The sequence below is a fragment of the Lissotriton vulgaris genome, chromosome 4_1 (assembly GCF_964263255.1).
Source record: "Lissotriton vulgaris chromosome 4_1, aLisVul1.2, whole genome shotgun sequence".
Lineage (NCBI taxonomy): Eukaryota > Metazoa > Chordata > Amphibia > Caudata > Salamandridae > Lissotriton > Lissotriton vulgaris.
This window is the reverse complement of record NC_141691.1, coordinates 1,401,327,829-1,401,352,217: the sequence shown is the minus strand read 5'-3', so window position 1 is coordinate 1,401,352,217 and position 24,389 is coordinate 1,401,327,829. Positions and strand designations below refer to the sequence as shown.

General features: G+C 44.8%; 1 protein-coding gene across 1 annotated transcript in view; it reads left to right on the top strand.

Moving 5' to 3' along the window:
• OSBPL1A (oxysterol binding protein like 1A) overlaps window positions 1-24,389 on the top strand; it is a 2,145,795-nt gene that overhangs the window by 764,400 nt on the left and 1,357,006 nt on the right. The window lies entirely within an intron of this gene.

Below are 24,389 nucleotides of genomic sequence, written 5' to 3'. Positions count from 1 at the left end.
GGGCGCACCACGTGTGAGAGGCGATCAGGTCCGGGCCTAATCAGGTGCAGGGCCGTATATTCACACCCGGTGCATCGGGCGCCACCACCTCAGTCCGGGGGGGGGGGGGGGAGTATAGGACACTGCAGCTTGCGGCACAATTGTTACCCCCGCGGTCCGATGCGACCGCCGAACAAGGCCCCCTCGCTCTCTCCCGGTCCTCCGCCCTCACGGTCCCCAGCCCCCGGGTGTGGCCGCAGTATTTGTGAGTGCTCCGTGTCTTCCGTGGAGCCTGGGGTACTCACTGCAGGCCTCTATGCGGCCGGTGCGGGCTCCGTCTTCTACTCCTTGCCGGGTCCGGTCCCATCCCACTTCCGCCTAGATGCCCTCAAACTCGAGGTCCCGGCTGCCGCTGGCAAGGTAGGCCACGTCCCTGAAGGTCTCGGATCACCGCTACACGGGCACCTGAGGTTCCGCTGATCGCCGTCGAGGCTTCCCCGTCACCTCCGACAGCTATGTAGGGACAATGAGACGTCTCAGGTTTGGGGAAACTCAGGATAACTGGCGGATAATGCTTCGGCGGGACGGAGCTCTCTTAGGCTGCGTCCACCATGTTCGCCGCCTTGGCCACGCCCTCCGTTGATAACACTTTTTAACTGAACCCTTACTGATTTACTTAATTACAGTTGCTTCAAGTGAGCATGTATATGGTATTTACATAGCACAAAACTATGAGTCAGAGCGCTATGCAGAGTCCAACGCAAAGACAGAGTCAACTCGTGATTTGTTGGGTAGCTGACTTTTAAGAGCAAACGTAGACTGTCACTGCATCATTATGTCGAAATAGTAATCAATATTCTAGAAAGTATTATGAGCGGTAAAACGTCCCTATTTTCTCACTCTGCATCGTTGCCAGTGGCTCAGTATGTGGAACTTAGGTGATGTAGGATTCTCTCACTATATTGCGCTCCAGAACAGCCAGTGTAATAGTCAGTCTTAGATGAAATTACGGCACATATATCGATAATTTCACATAAACAAACTAAAGTTCTGTATTTTTGTACGTAATAGCTTATAGGGTACGATAATCAACAAGTATTTGCCATGCAATAGGTCTCGAATTCACTCGAGTTTGAGCTATTGGCATTGTAAATGACAATGCCTTTTAGTTTTAAAACATAAATAAAAGGCATTGTCATTAACAATACTAATAGCTTAAACTCTTGCAAATGCAAGACTTATTGCATTACATTAAAGTGCCTTCTCAACCGTTTGTTGGATTGTCAATATCAGCGGAAGAGACCGGCCTGCGACATCTTCAAAGTAGTGATAAATAGTGCAGTGAAGAAGATGTGTAAGTGTTGTAAATTGCACAGACACAAAGTGTGAATTGAGAGTTGCATATGATCTGAACTATAAACACTAACAAAGCGCTCTAACACCTTTCACTCTGTGATTACACTATTGTGGGTCAGAAGGAAGAGCAGGAGGGGGTGCTATTTCCTGCCCTCTCCATGATTTTAGTGTGCAGTGGGGCATTGCATAATCTCATTGCTATCTTTGACCTAATAAAAACACTCCAGCTGTAGTAGGGCCCTGGCTTCACCTTCTGGTGCAGGGCGGGCTGTACTTTATAGCAGGCATGGAAGGAGGGGAGGGATGGTCTCAGCTGCAGCTCCGGTCTCGTACACTGCCCCTTATATTCCTAGTGAGCGAGAGGCACTGAGGTGGTTGTATTGGTGGTGGTATTGGTATTGGTATTGGTATTGGTGGTGGTATCATTAGTGGTGATATCATTAGTGGTGGTAGTGGTAGAATTGGTGGTGGCGGAGGTATTGGTGGTGGTATTGATGGTGGGGGTTTTGCTGGGGTGGTATTGGTGGTGATGGTGGTGGTATTGGCGATGGTGGTATTGGTGATGGTGGTATTGGAGTAGTAGTATTGGATTGGTGGTGGTGGTATTGGTGGTGGTGGTATTGGTGGTGGTGGTATTGGTGGTGGTGATGGTATTGGTGGTGGTGGTATTGGTGATGATGGTATTGGTGGTGGTGGTATTAGTGGTGGTATTGGTATTGGTGGTGGTATTGGATTGGTGGTGGTGATGGTATTGGATTGCTGGTGGTGGTGTTGGTGGTGGTAGTATTTGCATTGGTAGTGATATGGGTATTGCTGGTGGTATGTTTTGCTGGTGGTATTTGTATTGGTGGCGGCGGTATTGGTGGCGGCGGTATTGGTGGCGGCGGTATTGGTGGCGGCGGTATTGGAGGCGGCGGTATTGGAGGCGGATGTATTGGTGGCAGATGTATTGGTGGCGGTGATGGTTTTGGTATTGGCGGTGGTGGTATTGGTATTGGCGGTGGTGATATTGGTATTGGCGGTGGTGGTATTGGTATTGGCGGTGGTGGTGTTAATAAAAGAGGCTTTTGAAAACAACCTGTCAGGTGGCTTAGGTCAGATGACATGTAACAAGGATGTGCTGTGGTCAGCTTCAGCCCATTAGCACACGATTATGTGCTACCTGGAATACACATGACTTAATTTGCTAATCATTTCCTAATCCATTTTACTTTTGGGGTGTGGGGAGTGAAACAGACACAAGATAATGCCGGGTAAAGTGATTGAAAGCAGGTATCCATGTTACGGGGGCTGCCCTGTTGCCCAAAAATACACAAGCCGTTTCAGCTGAAGTAGCGCATGTCTGGCCTGCTATAAGAGATACTCAATAAAGTAAATAGTGCTTACAGAAGTGTAACAGAAGTAAAGGGGCCAGTAGCCATGGGAGGTTACAAATGAAGACCAGGTCGTACTAAGGAGGGACTAACAAATCCGAAGGCATCATTCACAAAAGACAATGACACAAGCCAATGAAAAATATGGAAGGGGAATGGGTGCGGCTTCTCTCCCATACTCTACTACAGCAGTCCAGTCTTGAAGTGCATTCTGGGTTTTACAACTTGAAGGTACATGTTCCTGCATGAAGCTAAAAAAAATCAGACCATAATACCCCTACCGTAAGAGACCTTCAAATGCTTCTTCTGGAAGCCAGTCTAAAATTTAGCTAGCTTCCTGAAAGCCTTCCATGCTGGCCTCCATCATATCAAAAGGTTGAGCTACACTTTACCGGAGGGAAGGGATATACTAGGGAAAACATTTGCTTGTTATTAAAGATGCCATCGGTCAAGGTAACTAAAACTCTAAACCAAGCCTTTACTTGTTTGCTTCACAAATGATGACATTTTTTATTAGAACACAACAGACTGAAAACAGACCTCCTGATATTCGGAAGACACAGGAAGACCCACTTCATTAAACTTTACCTCTCTGGCTAACTTTTTCTTGTTCCTAACTCTGTTCTCCCAACTCTATTTGCTGTTCATGTGTTAACCTATTTATGATTTGGTTTATGGTTCTGGGCTTCGATGCCCTTGTGAATAGATATTAGTTAATTAAATCTGATTAATAAACATCGTCTTACAAACCACGTATTGCTAAATCTTTCTGCGGATCTAACTCAAATGACTCTGCCAATCTTAATGTGACTTTATGTGGCTTCTATGTGCTGAAGTATTCCCATGCAAGACAAGTGAAAAGTTAAAATAAGAGAGTGCAGAAAACTGTGTTTGATCACATGACCACACATTTGAATCATAGCAGGTCCACTCAGCTTTGCATCCTTCCGAAGTCGATAAAATAAGCACTATTGAGTTGGGTATCAATAAACATCTGTTCTTCAATTTTACAATGCCCCAAGGTGTCAACATTTACCTTCCAATTACAAATGTTATGTTCTGTTACGTTAGTTTTCTAAGTCTTGATCTGAAGTCAGGGGCACAACTAGACCTGAACTTCGGGGTGGGGGATGTTTTAAGACTCCCAGCCAGGGCAGGCTCGAGCGCTGGTGGCGTCTGTTAAAACATTATTTTTTGATGCTCTTCTCCCCTATAACCTCCTTCACCTGGAATTCACTAATTACCACTCTCCAACAGAACACCTCATCTCTCTGTAGCCTCTCTCTGACATACATTTCATTTTTTAGGTCGAGCATCAGCACGCATGCATTGTCTGCAAGACCTGCTGTAATTATTTGTACTGAGTGTAATCCCACCTGCTGCTTGTCATTGATTCACTTGTGCGTTACTTTTATTTCCTGCCTCCTTATTGGTTAGTGCTCCTGATACATCACTTCTGTTTTTAGGCCAGGAGCACAGGCCAAATACAGTTTTCTTACACTGTAGGTGTTTATGTATTTTTTGGGGTACAAGTTGTTTATTAACATGGCGCCCACTTCACTTGCAACCACACAATGTTTTCTATACACGGGCACCTACTACTTATTTATTATTTCCAAAAATGTCCAGCACTCTTTAGCAAAGTAGAGATAATCTGTTACTATGCAATGTAGTCATAACAATATATAATAGACAATGTTATATCACAGTGTTCCATTCAGTGAGTCCCGGTAAATGATGAGTCTTCAGTGGACGAGTAATACATTCTTTATTTGTTTGAAAAATCTGAATTCTTTCTTCATAAAAACAAAGCTGTAGCCGGTGCTTTCAGGACTGCTAGTTTATCCTCTCCTGAAGGTGGAAGAAACTCCTCAAAGGTATAAGCCCCCAAAGAGGGAGGGGTAGAGGGCACAGGAGTCAAAGAGTTCTAATTGAGACAGGTAATCCGTAGGCTAGCCTGGATCCCTGCTATTTTTTTTATCAAAGAATGAGGACAAACCCTCACACCAGGGTGAAGAAGAGGGCACTATTGGTTGCTCGGCGCAAGGAGAAAGAAAACTTTTAACAATAGAAAATATTTCCCTGCTGTTATTATCAGCCTTAGCAATCCTACCCGCAAAGTATTCGCTTTTAGCTGTTTTAATGCTAGCGTAATACTCCCTCTGGGCAACCCGTAGATTAAAACCTTCCTGGTGATTGTGTGGGCGAGTTTTTCTTAAGAGTGGAATAAGGAACCTGGCCCTTGGTTCCTTATAAAGTGTACAGAATAGGGTAAAGTGCAGAGTCGTTTGTCATGTTAAGTTGTTATAAAGGCAAGGAGCGAGGTTATTGCAGCATCCAGCCATTTTGGGAAAGGCCACTAAAAAGTGCAATATTTGAAACAATGGGCCCGTTCTCTCTCCCCAGGGCCCGAATCGTATGGCTACTGTGGTGGATGCTTGCAGCCTTTGCAAAAGGGTAAAGAGAGGCTCCTCGAAACCCATTTCCCCCATCATGGACTACAGTTTGAACCTGTTGACCTTATCAAAAGCACTGGACAAGTCCATGAAGGCAAGGTGTTTTGACCCCTTCCTTGCCTTCATGTACTTGCCCATGATCAAAGCCAAGTTTAGGCACTGTTCATTTATCCCCATACCTCTTCTCAAACCATAGTGGATTTGGGACATTAGCCCTTTGGAGTCTGCCCAGGTCTCAAGGCGAGCTAAAATCAATCTCTCCAGCACCTTGACGATAGCGTCAATTAAGGAAATGGGCCTATAACAGGCCGGGTCTTCTATCTTTCCCTTTTGGAAAACAGGGACCACTATAGCCTCTTTACATGATGCTGGAATAGGGCCAATTATTACTGCCCTGGAGACGTTCGTCAGGAAGGGTGCCCAAAGTTGGAGATTGCTTTTAAATAACTCAAGGGGTACCCCATCCGGCCCTGGGGCTTTTTAGGCGTAACCCTTTCTTGAGGTCATCCTCGACCTCACTCACTGAAAGGGAGGCTCTCAAATGGTGTGCAGTTGTTGGATTTAGTGAGACCTTCTGAATTATTTTCTGGCTAGTAAAAACCCTTTGGGTTGAATATCTTAGTATAGTGCTATTCCCACAGACTCCCTGGTATTAATGAGTCCATTCCCCTTGAGTCCTTTGAGAATAATGGGTGGGACATTACCTCCCAAAAGCTCCCCAAATCTTTGAGTGCACTTGCTCTCTTGATCCTCCCAAGACAACTTTCTCAGGTCTTGCTTCCTCTGTGCTATTATGGTCTTGTAGGAATGTCTTGCGCTCCTGATTAGGGCTTCATCTCAAGGGCTTTTGTGTAATGCTGGACAAAAAAGGAATAATGGCAGCAAGGGATAATTAACAATGCACTAACCAACTGTACACTATATTTGAGAACACAGTTGTAGTTGCCCACCTCCAAGGTCCACTGCCAATGAACCTCACCACTATAATGCAAAAAGAGATGACAGAGGCAACTCAAAAGTGAAAAGCACAAATGCTAAGCAAAAAAAAAAAGATCTATCCGAACCCTTCAATGATTGCTTGAATCACAAAAGCGTAGTGCAGTGCAGATGCAGCCCTGAAAAGGGCTTCCTCAGGGCAATAATAAACTGTTCTGTAATTTGTAGTATATTCCGAAAAGAACGTAGATGGTGACGAAGTCCGTGATTCCTCAAATTGATAAAGTTAATTTACTGATTATGTTTCCTAGTCATCCAATCCAAATAAGCGATCGAACACTCACTGTGGTAAGTTGAACATCCATAGGTTCGTCTTCCTAGTTCAAAATGCGCGGTGAGCACATTTTGTGGGACGCAGTGTTCACGATCCCGCCGCCATTACTTTTGCTGCGGCATCATGAGACACCGCATTTTGAACTAGGACGAAGACTAGGAAGAAATTGGTGGTATCCGTAGGAGTCAAAAACTCCTGATCCGCCAGAGACCTGCTTCAACCTGCATGCGTCCAGAAAAGAAAAACCTACAATCGGGCCTTGTCTGGCCGCCCCAAGACTATGGAACTCTCTCCTGCCCGCCATGAGAAGATTCCCTTCTCTAGCAAGCTTCGAGAAGGAGGCCAAAACCGTCCTTATGGGTAAATTCCTCAGTTAAATGTTGCCTTCTACCAACACAGAGACCCTGATCAACTCCTGACTAGTGCCTCCCCTCGGATTACTTAGTCATCGCTCCTTGAAACCTGGGGACTTGTTCTCGAGTAACTATAATATGCAAACTGTACATATACGTATCTGCTATCCTTTATATATCCTGCACCCTGCCCCTCTTTATCTTTTGTATATTATTGTGATTCCAAGCGTATTGTACATTGTTGTGATTCCTGTAAAGCGCTCTGATACCCGAACGGGTCAAGTTCTCGCTCTATAAAACACTAAATAAATAAATAAAAATACTACAAAGTAGAGAACAGTTTATTTTTTGCCCTGAGGAAGCCCTATTCAGGGTGAAATGCGTTGGCTGCATCTGCACTGCACTACTCTTTTGTGTTTCAAGCAACTATTAAAAACATTTGACAATCGTCATTGAAGAGTCCTGATAGATTTTGTTGTTTGTTTTTGCTTAGCATTTGTGCTTTTTCACTTTTGTGTTGCATCTCTGTGCTCTCTTTTTGCTTTTGTGTAATGCCTTCTTTAGGTCCTTTTGGGCCCTTGTACACTCCGCATTGAACCATATAGTCCCCTTAGCATCTCTTAATACTAATGGGTTTGTCAGGTTTCTCAATATGTCCCTGCAGATTCCCTGAAATCACTTTATAACCATTTGAGGGGGGGGGGAGGGGGGGATCATAATCTAGGCATTTCAAGATGGCGCTTAAGTTTGCTTTAACAGTCCTCTCCTCAAATTGCGGGGGATTTATCTTGTTTCATTTCATTCTCACCCCATGGATATAATTATACTGGAGGTCGCGACCATCACCTTCCTTCTCCTGGGCAGTTACATGTGGGGAGGCAGTAAGGGGGTTGTTTTTGCTAGCATTGTTTGATTCCACCTCAAAACTGTCCACCAAGAAGGTGGATTTTCTGGATATTAGCGTAAAGTCAACACTTTACCTACTACTGCTCATATAGGTGGGATATTGGGTTTCTGTGTTACTGACCAAAGTGTCAACAAAAAGCAAATCATTCACAATAATAATGTCATTTAGGGCGTCTCCCTGTGGGGTGTGTATAAAGTTTGTCAGTGGTTGACCCTCAGTGTCCGTTAACCCACATACCTTGTCTGACCTATGTCGACATAAATTGCAATTAAATCCCTGACCCAATAGATACACAGGGGCTGCCACTTCCACGCAGTCTTGTCAAGTTCCTGCTTAAGGTTTACAATCTCACATCGATTTGGATCAAAAACGTTGTAATACCAGTAGAGTCTTGACCTCAAACAAGTTAAAAATCAAAATCAATTGATACCATGGTGAGTTAGTAACAGACTTAACTTTAATGGACCCATATTTAAGAGAGATCAAGGTCGCCAGTCCTCCTTTCTCTCTCCCTGCAGGTGAAGCGATTGCATGAACGTTGAGGGAAAAGTAACCATCTAATTCAATATTCTCCCTAGACCATGTTTCCTGGGTACAGATAATGTCGAGAGCATTTACATATTTTAACCACATTCATCCTCCAGTTTCGAGCAGATGCCTGTGATGTTCCAGGAGACTATTCTAAAAGGTCGGGTTTTGCACGGCCTTATAACTGGGTTCTCCCCTGTCCTTAACAACCGCGAGGTCCAAATCAGGACTCCCCTGCCTAATAAGAGTCAGGTGGTATATGACTGTTGGGAGCCAAATAATTTAACCCCAGCCTATTCCCTTCTGTTCTGTTCACTGAGTGATGGGCTTGTCTGGTTAACTCTCCTGTCATCAACAGCGTACTTGAACTATATGGGTCCAAGAGTAGTCAGTCAATTTCTGTTAAACCAGACAATGCTTCAAAGCGGTTAGCGTAGCGCCATGTGGGGGGCTGAGGAGGGGGGATTCTACTTTGGGGACGTGGGCAAGGCATAGTGCCCCTTAAGTGGGGAGAATAAAAGAAGTCCAATGGGCAGGCCTGTATGTGTTCCAGGGTGGAGTCTGTAAGATGACATAGGGCAAGTTCCGGCCATCTCCTATCTTTAAAATTCAGGACCACACAACACCTTCTATATCTTTTTGTTTTTTCCCCAGCCAGCTCCCTCGTCTTGCCATTATTATGTTCTCGCACCAGTTTACCTGGGGCTGTATTTTACTAGATCCATGTAAGTGGTGGGGTGTGATACTTCCCCCAAATACCTGCAAGCAAAATAATTTAACAGGTTTTTTGTAGATGATTTAAGGGAGGGTAGACTCTTCCCTGAGAAGTATTTGACATTTTTGGTATTACATTTCTAAAATGCTGCAGACCCTTATAGGGCGTTCAGTATCAGTAGCGCCCCCCTCCCCCCAGCGCCTTGAGACCCTCGCGGGTGTGTAGTGCACTTTACAAATGATTGATTGATTAATGAAATATTCCAGTACTTTCATCGTGCACCAGGGAATCCGAACCTTTCTTAGGAGTAGATCTCATTTTTTTAAATGTCTTCATTCACAAATGATTTCCAGTATACCAAAATCATGATTCTTTTATGGGTGAGCCCCTCATACCGAGGAGTACATTCAATATGACAGTGCCAGAAATTTACCATGGATACTTCAACCACTATCATGGGTACCGCTAAGAATTCCCTATGGTATACAAGGGTCAGCATTTTGCCATTGACACAAACTATGAAATGAGTACAGGAAATCTTAAGAGAAGTTACCTCAAAAACCAGTTACATATGCTAAGAATTATGTGCATCATGTCAGGCCCTTCGGCCAGGTGTGGTGGTGCACGTTCTTTGTCCCTGCTGCAGGGTATGATTGGGTTATCAGCTGTCTTAATGAGACAGTTCGAGCGCCCCAGGGCCAATGATGGTATCTTCATAGAAGCATGTCAGGGCCTGCAGTTAGCCATAGGTAACACATCCCATCCATTTCCTATTAGTGCCCTTGTCCATAAGGCAAGAATAATCTCCAGTATACCAGACCAGCAGCACACTTGCACACATAACACATAACCACTCATACACACACATTCTCTCATATACACGTTCTCACTATATCTCCTGCATTCTTTCATTGCATCGTACTGTCACACTTACACACAGACACACTGCCACTCACTTCCATTAGTCAATCTGCTTTTATTCTGTTAGTAGAACAGTTTGTCTTGCTACTTCTGCTGTACCTGCCTTGTCTTTTAGTGAAGCTTAATAAAAACATCTTCTCTATACGCTATTCAAAAATAATATATTGCATTGTCAATGTTTGTTGCAAGTTTGATGTGAATGAAAAGTGCACTTCTTTAAAATAGCTACGGGGCTTAGATTTAGTTTCACATATGGATCAAGCAGTTACAGTATTGGAAATGAAGTAATCCACATTCTAACACGTAATGTCTCAGTATCCAACTAATCTTATGAAATGCTTGACTTTTTCGGCAACCATGGATTTCATCCAGCAACACTTTGCGTTTTGGGGTTTTTGAGACCCAACTTACAATATAAACAAAAACGATATGTCCCGGAATAAAGCACTGTGGTGAATGGAAAGCCAGGAATGGGTAAAGGTGTCACACAATCCTCAATTCAGCACCATACCCCAAAGCCTCAGCCCTATTCTACCTCCTTGTGCCCTCCCACATTCTCAGTCCACTCTACCCTCTTGCACCAGCCCGATTGTGGAAGAGCAGGTATTCTGTTGGTGCTTTTGTAGAAATATGTCTATATTTGAGAGTTGTGTAATTTGTATATGTGCAGAATAGAAGGTGTGCTCATGTAAGTCCTGGATGATGGTGAATAGTGTGGGTGCAGCGTAAGTGGTGCGAGTGTAGGGTGAAAAATTTGCTGATTTGAGTGTCATGTGAGCTGCATGAATGCATTGTGAGAGGAGGGACCATGTGAGTGTCAGGTGAGAGGAGTGCGTGCAGGGTGGTGTAAGCGGTGTAAATTCAGGGTGAGTGGTGTGCCTCTGTGTGGTGCATGATGAGTGGTGAGATTAAGGGTGATCTGTAAGAGTGGCTGGTGAGTACATGGTGAGAGGAGTTAGTGCAGAGTGAGTGGTGTGTCCCTATGAGTTCCGGCAGACTATTGTCCCTGTGTGCAGGCAGGATGAGCAGAGTGCCCTTATGAATTCAGGCTGAGAGGTTTGTCTGTGTGAGTACAGGGTGAGAGGAGGAAGTGCAGGGTGAGTAGTGTGACTCCAGGGAGAGTGTTTTTCTTGTTGCCTTGGTGTGAGTGCTGTGCCCATGTGAATGAAGATGTGCGTGAAGATATGAGTGAAGAGGGAGCTGTGTGAGTGCACAGTGAGCGATGTGACTGTGTGAGAATAGGGTGAGAGGAGTGACAGCAGGCTGTGTGTTGTAACATAGGGTTTGGGTGCGGGTGAAAGTGTAGAGTGGGAGGAATTACTGTGTGGTGAGTGATGTGCTTGTTTGAGTTAGATTGCAAAGTGAGCAGTGATTGACAGTTGAGTGAAGTGTCACATGAGTGCAAGGTGAGTAGTATGCTCTTGTAAGTGCAGGCTGAAAAGCGTGAGTGGTGTGATTGCAGTGTGATCACTTTGATTGCAGGGTGAGTGGTGTGCTCATGTGACCACAGGGAAAGTGAAGGGAGAATGGCATGAGTGCATGAAGTGTGGCATAAGTGCAGTATGGTCGCTCCGAGTCCAAGGTGAGCGGTATGCTTGTGCGAGAGCAGGATAAGAGGAGGAGTAGTGAGTAGTGAGTTGTCTAAATCCAGGATGTATATCCAAAGACCTGCAGTAACTCAGCATTGTATTGACGGCTGGCGAAGGGTTTGTTACGTTGAACTATTGCTATTATGGCATCAATCAGGAATGGAGGGTGGAGTAAATAATGTGCTGATCCTACAACAAACTTTCAGTCTCCTGATTTGGGTTGCCGGCTGATTGGATTTCTAATTGCACCACCGGTATTTTGATGTCCCAGCCAGTTAAAAAATAAGCAACATCAACGAAAGACTGTATTTTTAGCACTTACTTCAAACAGCAAAAACAAATCAAAAGCAGTTCTAAATGTGTTTAAGGGTTGTATTAATGATCCATGCCTAATAATTCCAATTTAGGTTTAATTAAACAAAACGAAAAAAGACAGAAAAGTCATGTTACAAATGAATACGTATCATTTTATTTTCTGCCCTGTTTAATTTCAAGGTGGGGCCTTTGCAGACTCTTTAAACAATAGCAAATGGCCGGTATTTTTCTTTTGGAAAGTTGGGATCCCTACTGGTGAGATAAGTAGTTTGACAGTAGGTATTTAGTTTCTTTGAAAAAGATCAGTCTTTAATTTGATAATATGCCTGTTTCTGTAGGGTTAAGAGACTTTCAGAGATCGAGAGTGGAAACTGGAATATAACGAGAGTATTCCTCTCAGTGGGTTAATCAAGAAATGAGATTTAATTGTCACTGTGCATTGTGAACTTGAGGATATTACCATTCTGGTCTGTCCTTATGCTATCTCCCTTGTCAGCAGGTTTAACAATCAGGGTATTGTTTTATTTGAATTGCTGCAAAGCAGAACCTATTTCAGAGGAACTATTATGTGGTGTAAATATGCTTTTTTTGTTGAAGAGCAGCAAAAAAGAAAACTTGGAGGAAACGTGTAAAGTATTTATGGTGTACTCAAACCGCAACAAAGTGAAACCACAACACCTGGAAAAAAGCCCTTTTAGCCAAATGGTTGTTGCGCGACTTTCTGAAGTCGTTCTTTTCTGCTACAAGTAGAAATTATTTATTACTGTTAAGGATTTCTTTTCATTTTTGTCCACATTTTCTGTTTCATTTCTACGTTGTTTTTTTACATTTCTGATCATTTAATACGCAAATTGCGATCTTAGTTAAAATCCCACACCACCCACTCGTATTAAAAGGAATTCTACTTTTAAACTAAAGGGTGTACTACGAATTTGCGCAAGGTTTTGGCGAAGCTTCTTGAAGGGCTCTTTGTTACCATGCATGCTGCTGTTTTATTTACTTATTAAAATCCGTAAACCTGCTGGAATAAATCCTCCCAGTGTCGGCCGAGACGCACAAGGGCCCATTGTCAGTTCGAGCACAGCAAACATAAATAGGAGAATAGAAAGACTCTACCCATCTGTGGTCACACAGGCCAGCTTAAAGCAGCAGCGGCGTGGGCCTTTCTTGGTTTCTGGAGTCGAGGAATAATGTGTCGCTCACCGGGGCTCAAATGATCACTTCCATCGCAGTGAGCTAAATTTACCTCCTTGCTATTGAAAAATTAATGCAGTGAAATTGGAGAAAGTGGTAGGACGAGCCACCTTGGATTAACTGCACCACGTAGCCTCGTCAGCGGTGTGTGGCACATATTTACAGCTATGATCACCCGTGGAATCGACGAGAGTGACTTTTAAAATGATTGTTCCACAGTCGGCAGCAAGCTGTGACATGCTTTTAAGAAAATATTAATTTTAATGGTGAAACACATTAGCTAGGATTTTACGGTCTAGGTTTTGTCAGAATAGCAACCTAACAAGCCTATCGCCTACAATATATATAGTGTGGGCTTTTGATCCCAACTTTTTCTTTCTTCGTCCAGCCTCTTTCAGGTATTGGCTTGAAGCTTTGTCTATCACGACTTGCCTCAGCGCCGTGGTGTATAATTTTGTCACCTAATCTTAATGGCTGCTGGAGTGTATCCTTCCACCTCCACTTTAGTCTTTGCATTGAAGTTCGTGCAGCACTACTTTATAGTCCTATTTCTCTCTGTGTACACCTGCTGGCTCACTTCTGTATCTTTTTGGATGCAATAGCTTTAGCTCAATAAACCCAACCCTACTGGATTTGCCAGTGCTTATTTGTAGATCTGGCATTGTATGCGTTTTAAAAACGTTTTTATTAAGCGTTTTTGTTGCAAACTTAACCCCTTCTATGCTGATGATGGCCACCGTCTGTCATGCACTACGGTGGGCGTGTGCTGATGACGGCTGGGGCCGTCATGAACCCGCCCACTCTTTAAAACAGGCGCAGATTCGCGGCCGCGGCAAAGGGGTTAAGACAGTATCCAAGTAGCATTTGATATATCATACAGAGTGAATAAGTGACAGTTGCAGATACATTATAGGCAGATCACTGCACTCATAGAATGTATTGTATTGTAATTGCATTTATAAAGCGCTTACTACCCCTAATGCTGCGGCGAAGTATCACGCAACTACGGAACCCAAAAGGGAATGTGAATAATGCTGTGAAATAACTATATGAAAGTTACAAGAATAATAAAAAGGGACGAACAAATAGTAATGTCTTATGCACTAAAAGGTGGGAGAGTAGGGGGATGGTGCTTATAGGGGCCAGGAGTATTTGTGTGCATGTGGACGTAGTACAGACTGTGCTGTGTTGTATGTGCAAACAATGGGAGCCTGGGGGGCATATGTTAACCATGAGCCCGGTCAGGGCACCGGGGAGATCGGAACTAATATGAGAATGTCAGGGGTAGGGGCATTAGGTACCCACTGAAGTTGTGTTAAGTTGCGATTTCAGGGTGGGACAGGAGTCATCCTTCATAATGCTTTGAAGGTGGATCAGCATGGTTTCCCATTTCATTGATATGAGGTGTTTGCAGAAGCCTCTTGCCTCCTCTCATCAGGTCCTTACTCCAGGAGGATGCCAGAGGGGGCAGCTGTGCATGCCACTTTCGGATTCTAGCCCTTTTGGCTAGAAGAAGAGCAAGGTCCTCAAACCGAGCTGCCACATTGCTGCACTCAAAAGTCTTGTAGGTGCAGAGGGCACCAGCCTCCCAGGAGTCCAATTCCTCCAAGTGGGTAACATCGGTTATAGTGGCCAAAACTGCTTGCCTATATTGAGCTAGGTATGTGCAGGGCCATTGGATGTGGCAGAGATCCTGGTTATCAGATTGGAAGCAGAGTTGGGTGTCTGGGAAGATGTGATTCCGTTTAGTACAGGATAAGGTATGCTCTGTGTAGTTTGGAGTATTGGATATTCTTGAACCCGTCATTTATAGACCTGGGATTCCAAGTGATCCTGGAGGTGATTCTAGGAGTAAAATACAATATTGTGTTCCACATCTTGTGGAGTTATTCATGTTCATAAGGATGATTTCTTTGAACTTTATATTAACAAATGAATCCATATATTGATTGAGTGATACAAATTTGAATATTTTGTCCTTGAAACTCTTTAACCTTTAATAAACCTTTATGGTTTGAAACTTAATGACTCCGTCTTTCTTCTGGAGCCAAATGCACATCACATTTGTTGTCTAGCCTAATCGTATTGGCTGACTGAGTGTATTAGGTGACTAACAGTGGCCCTCTGTGATAAATTGTTTGCTTATTTCTGAGGAAGTTTGTTTCCACCTATGCTTTCTTGCCTTCAACTACGCTTTCCCTACCCTCACTTCCTGTTAAGTTCATAGAAGAGTAAGTGGTGTGTTAGTACTTTGTGCAAATTTGGGTCTCATAAAGCACTAAGGAATCGAAATTCACAACTGAGGAACATATCAATATATTTAAATAACGTAAAGCACATTAGCCTCTTCAAAGAAGTCAGAAAGTGGTTACAGTCGCAAACCATAACGGTTTATTTAAGGTTAAAATGGTTACAGAAGGCAGCCTCATCAAGTTGGTGTCAGTCATAATCAATAAACAAGCATTTGCAATGCAACAAGTCTTGCATTAGTTAGAGTTAGAGAATTTGGCATTGTTTATATTTAGCTGGATATGTTTGCTGGTTTGTGCACTGTGTGTGTTAGGGAATGGCAAGTTTGTATGTATCTGTGGAGTAAGTATGTGTATTATAGCGTTCCCATGCCATGTTTACATTGCAAGTGAGGGTAACAGTAGACATATACACGGAGACAAACATACAGAGAGACACATCCACTGATAGAGAGACAAACATACAGAGAGACACATGCACCGATGCACACAGAGACAAACACACACAAACGCACACAGAGAGACACACGCACATAGAAACATACACACAGATGGACAGTCACACACACATAGACTGACACACGTATAGAGGCGCACACACACACAGAGACACACATAAAAACAAAGATGCAAATACAGTGAAGAGACGTACTTACAGAGACAACTGCACATATAGAGCCACACACACAGAGATAGAGACGCACCCACAGAAAAATACACGCAGAGACAGGCACACCGAGACAGAGATGTGCACCGAGAGACAGAAACACGCACAGAGATGCACACACAGACACAGATACAGAAACGCGCACACAGCAAAAAACGCATGCAGAAATAAGCACACAAGACAGACATGCACACATACACAGAAACGCACAAACAGAGGCGTATACATAAAGAGAGACGCACACACAGAGACAGACATGCACACATAGAGACTGAGACACACACACACAAAGACTGAGACACACAGAGATACACAGACACAGACACAGACACACAGACAGTTTGGTAGCTAAATAGGCTAAGGCATCCGCTACAGGGGCTTGTGCTTAACCTTACGTTTACAGTTGTTTTTAACTGTATCCCCACCCCTTACTGACCATGCTCCCACAGGTGCGGATATGCTGCCCCTCTGTGATTAAATACAGTACAAGGCAATAAAAGATAAATATCTTGTAGGAGTATTAAAAGGTCACGGTATGTGGGGCCTGGAATGTCTAGAGATAGTGTGAAATGTTTGGCTGTTCGCAAAGGACGCGTAAAAGTTTTAGGTAAACGTGAAAGGGATATGCAAAAGTGAATTGTATTGCGTGTGAAACCGTATTTGTTAGTTTTAATAAAAACTACTATCTGAATAAGCTAAAAAGATGTGTGTAAAAACATTGTAAAGAAATAGCAACCACTTGGTGGTTGTTCAGCAGGGCAGCTTGACATAGGCACAGGGGATACATCTTTGCGGGGGGGGCAATCTCTTTGCATGTATGTAGCATGACGCCCATTTTAAATACCCCCGGGCTTGCACATCAGGTGTATACCAAAATGAAAGGTGGAGTTGGCCAAGATCGCCGTTTATTAGAGGACAGATAAAAGGCAGGAAGTGCGACCTCAAGATTCACAGCCTGTGGCGCCTAGAAGGTCCTTACAGTTCAACCCCTCCGTAGGCACCTGCCTGATGCAGACGTGTAAAACTTAACGATCGCTGCAAATTAAAACCAGCTGCTGGAAGGCCACAGGCCCTCGGAACTGGGTCCTGGGGCCCCTCGTGACTGCCAGCTGTCGGTGGCTCGCCCATCTCCGACTCACGGGCGGTGTGCACAAGCGGAAACCACAGTCTTTACTAAGCCCCACAGCCCCCGGGTCCGCACAGCAAGCGGTTACAGGTGTATTTGTGAGCATTGCTATACTAGGAACATTTGATGCCCCAGAACCACTCTTCCTCCAGTGCCCCTTCGTGTAGTCCCCGCTACTGACCCCACTGCACCACCACACCAACGAAGCCACACTACATGTCTGTTACTTGCTTCCATCACATGCTTTAATCTGTACTCTGCCAATGTAGCCAAAGTCTATGCACAAAGCGCTGAGACGGCCATTCATTCGCTGTCATACTTGGCGCTACACAATGCAATACAAAATGTATATGCCATTGATTCGTGCAACGAGTCCACGGTGCGTCAGAAGGGCAGTAAGTTATGTTATTTCTGTCTTTGCTCTAAGGGTGCTGCCTACATGGCCACCGAGCTCCGGTCAGAGGGTTAGTGATGCATTTGGTAAAGATCCCTTAACTCCACTGGCACACACAGCTATGCCAGCTGCGGAAAATGCATGCAGCCATAACTCGGAACCTTACATGAAACAAGTCTTTGCTCAACCTGGGGTTCCTTCAAATCAGAAAAGCCGCTCCACCGCATCGTGCCGTCCCCTCGCCAGGGCGCACCCCAGAGCGCAACCACAGCACACCCACAAACCAAGGACACAAAGCGGCGGTTCACTCACCGGGCATCCCGGACGTACCGTGCTCCCCTGCGCAGGGCGGACCGGGGCAGTGCAGGCGGCTCCACCGGGTCTCGCAGCCCGCAGATCCAGCATGGGGGGAGGGCCGAGGTGGGGAGACTGCCCAGCCTAGCCTCGGGAAGCGGCAGCAGCACGAAACCGAAAGCTATAGGTTTTAGAAGCCCAGACAGCAGCCAATGCTGCGCACGCAGGCCACAGCAAAGCATATGCTTTCAATTATCGCGCCCATGTGTGGTTGCGATAATTGAATGCATATGCCAGAAATGCGCGTAATAGACACCAATAGGCATGGGGCGGAGCTATGCGCCCGCCACTGGCCTATTGGTGTCTACTTTACAATATACAGCAAGCAGTGAAAGACCAATAGCAGGCCACAAATGGAAAATCACACGCACGAGCGTGAGGAATTTCCAGGTCGTTTTTTAAAACCCTACAAAAGGGCTCTTCGCTTTGTGAGCCCGAAAAATGCATTAGTTAATATGAAGTTCAAATCAATCAGTGATGTAAATAAGAGGACGAACTGTAATAAAGTTGCCTCAATTAACAGTTAAGATAGTTCTCTGATAAAGGGGGTACAATAAGCATTCTATAAGCATTGTAGACTTAAATCTGCTTTGCACTAGCTTAAATCACACAATTCTAACATTTGCTACACCTGCACATAGTCTCAATAAAACGATCCAGTCCGGTTAGAATGAAATAATACAATCATCATCTCATTAGTCTATCAGGATCTTCCACAATGCTGCTCAGTGTCCTTCAAAGTTAAATGTATCTGTAACAAAACATAAACCAAGGTACATGGGACAAGCTTGTACTCTGCAGATGTATTCTTGCAACCAGTTGTAACATTCTTTGATTATCACATCAAACAAAATATTTCCCATGGGAAGGAAAGCCAAAGAATATTGTATTTGTAAATTTGAACTTTACAATCACCTAGAAATAAAATGTATGTCTCAACGAAAGATGCCAACCAACATTAGCCATTCTAAACATAGCCCTGCATTATATTAATAACATTTGTGTCTTTTACATGTTATTGTTTATATAATGTTAAACATTTAATATGAAACCTCCTACTCAAAGGTTCAAAATAAGCTTTATTCGATATTCAACAGAGAAATATCATATAAGCGTACATTATTATCCGGTATTTTAAAAACAAGATCATAGAAAGAGAAAAACATAGAATTTCAATTTAAAAATCATCAATTACTTTAGGAATTAATAGAAACACACTGTTTAAGGAATCAATTAAAAACAGCATTTAAAAACATCATTTCATTACTCCGGGGCCCGGGTAAAAATCAAACAAGTCCCAAGTAGAAATAGGGCCATCTCCAGATTTTGGTTGGGAAAGTCTTAAATAGGGGACAATGTTCCTGTGTTTGAATCTGATTAATATAAGGTCTCCCGAAATGTTTTTAGGCAATCTGCCTAACCACCCCACCCTCCTGACGCTCAAAATTCCGCCATCTAAGGCGGGCGGCAGCGGTCTGTTGTTGTTAAGCCAAAAGATGGTCTTATTTAGCAGTTCCTTGCTTGTTTCGTGAGTGCCCTGACCAAGTTCAGGCACCCCGGAAAGAACGGCCACGTAGGGGGCGGCTTCAGGGGGTAAATTAATTCGTTGCCTTCTTACCTGAGGATATCTAGGGGCTTTAAAAGGGGCACTGGTAGGCTTAAGGGTGTTATTTCGGCCCCCTGGGAAGGGTATGCTCAGGGCAGATTCAATTGTACGTGCTTTCCTGTGTTCAATGGAAATAGGCATGTCAGGGTTTGTTGAGAGCGTGGAACGTGGGGAAACAGCGGATTTAACAGTAGGTGGGTAAGACCTTTTTACTATTTGTTCAACGCTGGTCAACCTGTCTCCCAACTCCTTGATTTTAGTGACCAGGGGTAACAAAGCGGCATCCAACAAACGCTCGAATTGGGCCAATAGGGTCGATTGAAGGGGGGGAACAGGATTATTTAATGTAGTCCCTGCATTATATGGCATTAATATAGTTGGATTGGCAGGGAAGGATGAGGGGCTGCAACACATTAGATCGACATTTAATGGAGTTTCCTCATTGTTCAACAGGATCAAATCAGGGGATACAGGTACAGCCTGGGTGGTACAGTTTATGAGATCATAGGCTTTCCCCTCTCTGGGGGGGGTTAATACATCAGGGACATAGTTTGTGCCGCACACGGCATTGAGCTCTTCCCACATAGACATCATGGGAGGACAACGTAGGGCCCGATTATGACACAGGACAATGGAGCATAGTTATGTATAGGGTATAATGACTCGGTACATCTTATGTTGGGACCAAGTGGGGTGGCCCGCCCCGTCCTCCTCAGGTCCTCTGAGGGCCACAGAGGGCCCGCCCTTTGCCCGGGCTTAGCCCGGCGCCGTCCCGCGCGCGCCCTGCGGGACGGGAGGTGTTCCGCGTTCTTGTGGCGCCTCCAGGCGCAGCCGGAGCGTCACGAGCGCGCCAGGTGCCGGGGCTGCTGGGAACTGTGGTTCCTGGCGCTCACGGAGCGTCCCTGAATTTGTGTCACGTTGGCCGTTTCCCTCACGGCTGGGCTGGCAAAGGGTCCTTCCTGGCTGCTCCCCCCGCGGCTCCCTACCGCCACAGGTAAGTGTGCTGAAGTGCCCCCAGGCGCGCTCGGTGCTCCGCGTTCTTGTGGCGCCTCCAGGCGCAGCGGGAGCGTCACGAGCGCGCCAGGTGCCAGGGCTGCTGGGAACTGTGGTTCCTGGCGCTCACGGAGCGTCCCTGAATTTGTGTCACGTTGGCCGTTTCGCTCACGGCTGGGCTGGCAAAGGGTCCTTCCTGGCTGCTCCCCCCGCGGCTCCCTACCGCCACAGGTAAGTGTGCTGAAGTGCCCCCAGGCGCGCTCGGTGCTCCGCGTTCTTGTGGCGCCTCCAGGCGCAGCGGGAGCGTCACGAGCGCGCCAGGTGCTGGGGCTGCTGGGAACTGTGGTTCCTGGCGCTCACGGAGCGTCCCTGAATTTGTGTCACGTTGGCCGTTTCCCTCACGGCTGGGCTGGCAAAGGGTCCTTCCTGGCTGCTCCCCCCGCGGCTCCCTACCGCCACAGGTAAGTGTGCTGAAGTGCCCCCAGGCGCGCTCGGTGCTCCGCGTTCTTGTGGCGCCTCCAGGCGCAGCGGGAGCGTCACGAGCGCGCCAGGTGCCGGGGCTGCTGGGAACTGTGGTTCCTGGCGCTCACGGAGCGTCCCTGAATTTGTGTCACGTTGGCAGTTTCCCTCACGGCTGGGCTGGCAAAGGGTCCTTCCTAGCTGCTCCCCCCGCGGCTCCCTACCGCCACAGGTAAGTGTGCTGAAGTGCCCCCTCCTACTCTTGACTCTTGGAGTCACTACAAATACAACTCCATTAATTTGAAATCTTCCCTAACACAGAAGTTGTGTACTTTTCTCAGCGTTCACCTAGGTGCCTCTAATTCCTTTAATTCACAGTAATTTTCACTTTGGAGGTATTCAAGTTCCACTTCTTCATGCTTCTTTTTTTTCCCTTCTCGATTCAGGCAGCTGGTTTTCTTTATTCCATTGTGACGCACCCATTGCAGAAATCATTTTTATCTGCTCTTATAAAAAGAAATAGGCATATTACACAAATCATAATGATTAGTACCGGGGTTAGTATCTTCTTTAATATTCTGCCACTGATATCACTAAACCACTCATAAATCTCGGAAAATCCTTTCCCTATTGCTTCCCAGGTACCAGTCTCTTTCAACTCCTTCATCTCCTGTGAAATGTCAGACATTTGTTTGAATACTTCTATCAGGTATGTTTGTGCAGCACTGCTGAGAGCATAACAAGCAGGAGATTCCGCCCTCCTTCTCCAGTAAGATATCTAAAGCTAAACTGTTCTGCAAATCCTTTTCAAGTATAATCAAAAGCTCAGTATCCAATGCAGTCAAAGCATCAGCAGTTTTAGTAGCCACATGATCTACCAGGGTAGATAGCTTTCTGATCTTCAAATCATTTAAAATTATTCCTACAGAAAGGAATCATAGTGCAAATATATCACCTACTACTTGTGCAGCACCTTGCTTAGCTCTTTCATGAGTCTCTAGTTCCTTATCGTCTAGATCATCTACATGATGCACTTTAGGAACCACTAAAGCTAGGTAGCAACAACCAATCCAATTGGGAGCTGAAAATAAAGCATTTTTTTCCTACACACCTAATAGACTCCTGTAAAACTAGGTTCTTTTCCTGAAAAAATGTGATCACCTTTAACTTGGAAGCGTTTTGCACAATCTGTCCAACCCACCATCTTCAGTCTCTACACCTGCTCTTTCTGTCGAACAAAATACAATTCTCCCTTCTTCTGTCCGGACTAATGGCTAAGGTCCTGACACTCATCATTTCTTTCTCCTATTTCCAACCCACCTTCACTCCTTTCTTTAACTTTCTTTGTCTCTGCCCTTCTGTCATCCAATTTCTCTATGAAATCCTTCTCCTCTCTATTCTATTTACACAAAGCTGTAGAGTTAAGCAGAGTATTAACATTAATTGGTGTGATACGACTTAAATATTGTTTCATCTTCGCCAGGGACTTCGCTCCAGCATTCGGATTTAAAGATTTAAATATAGACACATCATGAAAAAGCAAGTCTAAATGATAAAAATAACACACAAAGCAACCTCATTGATACAACATGTAGAATTATGGATGGGTAACAGTGAATTAGGGGGATATTTTCCACCTAGGGGTTTTGAGTGTCGTCAAATAGACGAGAGCGAAGCCAGAGTTGTCTGTCATTCAGAATCCTGTGGTGAAAAATCATCCCTATAATTCACTGGCACAATCTCTTTATGTCCTTCCTGGATATAGAGGTGGTGCACACGTGACGTATATATTTCAGATTATGAATGTTTTAAGAGTGCTGGATGGATACTTGGAGTGAGACTGGTTGGTTTTTCACAGCCGGTATCTGACGCAGGAGTAATTGACTTCACTCTTTTTTTATCACATTTACCCACAGATTAACCACAGTGAGTTACTGAGAGTGTCCCTTCCTTTGAGAACTACTGGTTCCAGGGATTCCTAATTCTGGGTACAGAGGGAATACGAGATACAGTGATCAGAAAGGTCCTGAGGAGTGCAGTTGTGACCTAATATTGTGGGCACTTGACACGCAGCAGAAACATGTCGACAATTTGGCCGTAAGGAGAGGTGACGGAACTCCTAACACTTTCCTGTCACCACCATCCTTCACATTTTTAACCCTAGTCAATGGGTCTAGGGATACATTTTTGCAAAAAGACAACACTGAATTAGTTTTAACCCTCACTGCACTTCTTTAGGTGATTCTAGATTCATTACTATGTATTATTTTTCATGTTTGCATTGTCTTCCCCTCCCCTTTGCTCCACCCCAGGTGTTGGTCTGCGCTGGGCTGTACTGAAGCAAGCCCAATGATGAAGCATGTCACAATTTTGTGAGTGAGGGCAGTATTTTTTCACAGAGCATGAGCCACCTCTCTAAACCTCACCCGCTCCTCCTCTGTGTGTGTGTTACAGTTGTGATTGGGGAGGCTGGAGTAGTGTATATTTGACTCTTCCCCCCTTCCTTGTGTGAAAAGAGTTGCCTCCTTGACCATTCAAAAAGGTTCCAAATTTGAGATCTGCACACTGGCATCTCCAATTGTTTGTACTCTGCTTCTGAGGGTGCACAAGAATCAAGCAATAAACTGACATCGCTATGTAGGGGCGGGGCTTATATACGGCTCCGGCTCGTTACTTTCGTGGCTTAATGAGGCTATCACGGAGTTTCACTGCATCACCATAAGGCAGGCGGGAACACTCCTATGACCAGGTTAAGAGCCAGTCTGGTGCTTAAGGACTATTCTGAAGGCGAGGAATCTACAATTAGATATAGTATCTACCAGAAAGAGCATTACAGAAGGTAAGTAATTTGGAATTGGGTGCTGTTTGGATGGAACAGGGCCAGTGAGAAGATGTGTAAGATGCATGATCACCCTTCTACTGCCTGACATAGTTTGCAATAAATTTGCAAATAATCTTGAGATCTTGAGTAAATAGACTCTTAGAATGTGCAGCTTTATTATGTATAAGTCTGCAAGATGGTGCTGAATTCACACTTAGAGTGGAGGCACACAGTCTGAAACATGTGGGCTCATCCTTACAGGAGCGATGGTATACTGTAGAAGACCACACGTACGTCTGTTATTGGAGGTGAGTGCTTTCTGTGTCTCTGATTGGCGAGGTAGCTGGCAGTTCTTCAATTAGATTGCCAAAGCTTGTGGAATATGGATGAACTAATTGTCAGTATGCTTTATTGTTTGTAATTTGCTAGGAGAATGTATGGTATGCCTGTAGGTTGCCTGTACGAGTCGGATATGTTGAGGAATTTGCATATATTGAACTGCTAGACTTGATGAGACTCATGAGGTGTCCTGGAGTGCGGCAGGGAAGCACAATGTTTTTAAAAGCTACTCGCAGTGTTTTTCATGGGAAATCCCCCCCCACCCCCTGATTTCTGAAAGGTCAGTTGTATCTTTGATCCTTGTTGGCTAAAACACAACCGGAAGAATTCAGGGTAAGAACTGGAATCTAACAACGTGCTAGTAACACCCCCTAGGAACAGCGCACACCTTTGGTGAGTGGTAGCCGCTACCTAGTCCTGGGGGT